Source organism: Saccopteryx bilineata, chromosome 11 (assembly GCF_036850765.1).
Source record: "Saccopteryx bilineata isolate mSacBil1 chromosome 11, mSacBil1_pri_phased_curated, whole genome shotgun sequence".
Lineage (NCBI taxonomy): Eukaryota > Metazoa > Chordata > Mammalia > Chiroptera > Emballonuridae > Saccopteryx > Saccopteryx bilineata.
This window is the reverse complement of record NC_089500.1, coordinates 68,389,302-68,394,188: the sequence shown is the minus strand read 5'-3', so window position 1 is coordinate 68,394,188 and position 4,887 is coordinate 68,389,302. Positions and strand designations below refer to the sequence as shown.

The 4,887-nt window shown below is 41.3% G+C and overlaps 1 non-coding gene across 1 annotated transcript; it reads left to right on the top strand.

The window, feature by feature from the left end:
• Nucleotides 1–2,211: 2,211 nt before the first annotated feature.
• Nucleotides 2,212–2,318, top strand: LOC136315780 (U6 spliceosomal RNA). Its single transcript, XR_010727569.1, has one exon. It is a non-coding gene; the product is annotated as a U6 spliceosomal RNA (small nuclear RNA).
• The last annotated feature ends 2,569 nt before the right edge of the window (nt 2,319–4,887 follow it).

Here is a 4,887-nt window from a genome sequence, read left to right as displayed (position 1 = left end):
GTGGAGAGGCCCTTGTTGTGAGGAACTGAAGCCGCCAGTCAAATGACAGAAATCCTTTTTCATCAGAAATTACTTTTTTTTTTTTTTTACAGAGACAGAGAGTGAGTCAGAGAGAGGGATAGACAGGGACAGACAGACAGGAACGAAGAGAGATGAGAAGCATCAATCATTAGTTTTTCATTGCGCGTTGCAACACCTTAGTTGTTCATTGATTGCTTTCTCATATGTGCCTTGACCGCGGGCCTTCAGCAGACCGAGTAACCCCCTGCTCGAGCCATCGACCTTGGGTTCAAGCTGGTGGGCTTTTGCTCAAACCAGATGAGCCCGCGCTCAAGCTGGCGACCTCGGGGTCTCAAACCTGGGTCCTATGCATTCCAGTCCGACGCTCTATTCACTGCGCCACCGCCTGGTCAGACTCATCAGAAATTACTTTAAATGCAAATAGTTAAATTCTTCAATTGAAGACATAGATCAGCAGAATGGATAAAATATACATGATCCAATTATATGTTGTCTACAGGAGACTTACTTTAAAGCCAAAGACACAGACAGATTGAAAGTGACAGAATGGTAGAGATATTCCTCGCAGTCACTAATCAGGGTTGGCTGTACCCTTACCATACAAGATAGACTTTAAGTCATAAAGGTAATGAGGAAAAGAAGGCTATTATATATTAATAAAAGGTTCAATAGAGCAAGAAGATAGAACAGTTGTAAACCTTCACCTACCTAATAACAGATCAGGAAAATATATGAGGCAAAAACTGACATAATTGAAGGGAGAATAGAAAGTTCTATAATAATATATGGAGATTTTAAAATCCCACTCTCATGCATGGATAGAACAACCAGACAAGAAATAATTAAGGAATAGAAGACTTGAACAACACAATAGACCTACTAGGTCTAACAGACAGATAATCTGAACACTCTACCAAACAACAACATATACATTCTTTTCAAGTGCACAGGGGACATTTTCCAGGATAAACCATATGTTAGGCCACAGACTAAGTCTCGGTTAATTAATTTATTTATTTTAAATAATAATAATTATTATTATTGTATTTTTCTGAAGTTGGAAACAGGGAGGCAGTCAAACAGACTCCCTTATGCGCCCAACCAGGATCCACCCGGCATGTCCACCAAGGGGCAATCTCTGCCCATCTGGGGTGTTGCTCTGTTGCAACCAGAGCCATCCTAGCGCCTGAGGCAGAGGCCACAGAGCCATCCTCAGCGCCTGGGCCAACTTTGCTCCAGTGGAGCCTTGGCTGTGGGAGGGGAAGAGAGAGACAGAGAGGAAGGAGAGGGGGAGGGGTGGAGAAGCAGATGGGCGCTTCTCCTGTGTGCCCTGGCCGGGAATTGAACCTGGGATTCCTGCACGCCAGGCCGACGCTCTACCACTGAGCCATCCAGCCTGGGCTTAAATTATTTTTATTTATTCATTTTAGAGAAGAGAGACAGAGAGAGAGAGATAGAGAGAGAGAAGGGGGGAGGAGCAGGAAGCATCAACTCCCATATGTGCCTTGATCAGGCAAGCCCAGAGTTTTGAACCAGCAACCTCAGCATTCCAGGTCGATGCTTGATCCACTGCGCCACCACAGGTCAGGCCTCCTCGATTAATTTAATAAGGTAGATATATGGAAAGTATTTTCTTCAATCATAGATGGAGTTAGAAATCAGCAACATAAGAAAAACTGTAGCCCCAGCTGGGTAGCTTAGTTGGTTAGAGCCTCATCCCGATATACCAAGGTTGTGGGTTCAATCCCCTCTCAGGGCACATACAAGATTCAACCAATGAATATGTAAATAATTGGAATAACAAATTGATGTCTCTTTCTCTTTTTTTTCCCTTCCCCTCTTTCTCTAAAAATCAATAAATAAAAACAATTAAAAACTGTAAAATTCACAAAACTGTAGAAGTTAAACAACACACTTTAAACAATCAGTGGATTGAGGAAATTAGAAAATACTTAAAAATGAACAAAAGTGCCTGACCTGTGGTGGCACAATGGATAAAGCGTCAACCTGAAAACACCGAGGTCGTCGGTTCGAAACCCTGGGCTTGCCTGGTCAAGGCACATATGGGAGTTGATGCTTCCTGCTCTTCCTTCTCTCTCTCTCTCTCTCTCTCTCTCTCTCTCTCTCTCTCTCTCCTTCTCTCCCCTCTCTAAATTGAATAAAATATATTTTAAAAAATGAACAAAAGTGGTGCTCGCTTCGGCAGCACATATACTAAAATTGGAACGATACAGAGAAGATTAGCATGGCCCCTGCGCAAGGATGACACGCAAATTCGTGAAGCGTTCCATATTTAAAAAAAAAAAAAATGAACAAAAGTGAAAACACAACACAAAAAACTTAGCGGATGCAGCAAGTGTGGTGCTGAGGGGGAAAGTAATAGCTATAAATACCTACATTAAAAAATAAGAATGAAAAAAAAAAAAGAATGATTTTAGATCAACAAGCTAAGTTTATACCTTAAAGAACTAGAAAAAGGAGAACTAAACCCAGAGCTAACATAAGCAAGGAAATATAAAGAGTAGAGCAGAGATAAATGAAAGAAAATAGAAAAACAATATGGGAAATCAATGAAACCAAAAGTTGGTTCTTTAAAAAGAGCAAAAATTTCCTGGCCAGGTAGCTGAATTGATTGGAACATCATTCACACAAAGGTTGAGGGTTCAATCCCCTCAGAGCACAAACAGGAACCAACCACTGAATGCACAAATAAGTGGAACAACAAACTGGTATTTCTCTCTCTCTCTCCCTTCCTCTTTCTCTTCCTTGCTCTCTCTAAAATCGATAAGTAAATTTATTTAATTTTTTATATATTTTTTATTCTTTTTCTTTTTTTAATTGTATTTTTCTGAAACGAGAAGCGGGGAGGCAGAGAGACTCACACATGCCCCCCACCGGGATCCACCTGGCATGCCCACTAAGGGGGCATTCCTTCGTTGCAACTGGGGCCATTCTAGTGCCTGAGGTGAAGGCCATGGAGCCATCCTCAGTGTCTGGGCCAACTTTGCTCCAGTGGAGCCTTGGCTGCGGGAGGGGAAGAGAGAGATAGAAAGGAGAGGGGGAAAGGTGGAGAAGCAGATGGGTGCTTCTCTTGTGTGCTCTGAATGGGAATCGAACCTGGGACTTTCACATGCCGGGTCGATGCTCTACCACTGAGTCAGCCGGCCAGGGCCAAGTAAATTTATTTTTAAAAAATGAAAATAAAATGATAATTTTTTAGCTAGATGCATAAGAAAAAAGAAGACTTAAATTACTGAAAGAATAAATGAAAGTTGGGACATTATTTCTGATTCTATAAAAATAAAAAGTATTATATAAGAATGCTATGAACAACTATATGCTAACAAATTGGATAATCTAGATGAAATGGATAAATTCCTAGAAACACAAAGCCTGCAAGACTGAATCATGCAGAAATAGACAGTATGAAACATCCACTGCGAACATCCCCCCCCCCCCCCCCCCCCCCCCGCGGTGAAAGACTGCTTTCCCTGAGACTGGGCACAGGGCAAGGAGGCTTGCTTTCACCATGGCAGTTAGGCCAGAAAAAAAATAAAGGGCATCTAAATCGAGAGGGAGGAAGTAAGATTATCTTTGTGTGCAGATGATATGCTATTACATGTAGTAAACCCTAAAGATTCCACATAAAACAAAAAAAACCTGTTAGAACTAATAAATGAGTTCAGCAAACTAGCAGGATACAAAGTCAACAAACAAAAATCAATTGTGTTTATATACACTAAAAGTGAACAATTGGAAAAAAATAGAAAAGCAATTTCATTTACAGTAGCATCAAAAAGGATAAATACTTAAGAATTAATCAAGGAGGTGAAAGACTTGTATAATCAAAACTATAAACTTGGCTGAGCCTGACCAGGCAGTGGCGCAGTGGATAGACCATCAACCTGGGGTGCTGAGGACCCAGGTTTAAAACCCCAAGGTTTCCTGCTTGAGTGTGGGCTCATCCAGCTTGAGCATGGGATCATGGACATGATCCCATGGTTGCTGTGAAGCCCAGGATCACTGGCTTGAGCAAGGGGTCACTGGCTCAGCTGTAGCCCCCTGGTCAAGGCATATATAAGAAGCAGTCCATGAACAACTGCAGTGCCACAACTACGAGCTGATATTTCTCATCTCTCTCCCTTCCTGTCTGTCTCTGCCTCCCCGCTTCTCAATTCAGAAAAATACAAAATTACTGAAAGAACTTGAAGAAGTAAATGGAAACATCCTATGTTCATGGATTAGAAGACTTAATATCGTATATTATTAAAATGTCATTACTATCCAAAGCAATCCATAGATCAGGGGTCTCAAACTCAACTCAGCATGTGGGCCGCAGAGCAAGATCACAGCCATTCAGCGGGCCGCACTAGGTCTACAAAAGGCAACTGTTACGCAACACTTTTCTCACTGCAGTTGAAAACAAAAAAAAATCAGTACAACAAGCACAATCGTACATGCAGTTTACTCAGTGTCACAAAACGACCAGAAACTGTAGTTCGCATCACAACTGCTGTTAACTAAGCTAATATCTAGCTAGGATGCTAGAGAAATGAAAAATACAAGTAGGCCCCTAGGCTTACTTAATTTTATCCAAAATATTTTGAACTTTGTGGATTAGTCTGCGGGCTGCACAAAATTGTTCAGCGGGCCGCGAGTTTGAGACCCCTGCCATAGATGCAATTGCAGTCTCTATATCAAAATCCCTTTTTTCTTTTGTTTTTACGGAAATATATCTCAGAATTTATGTGAAATCTCAAGGGACCTTGGATAGCCAAAACAATCTTGGAAAAGAACAGAACTGGAAGATGTATATACTTCCTGATTTTAAAACTAACCACAAAGCCACAATCAAAACAGTGTGGT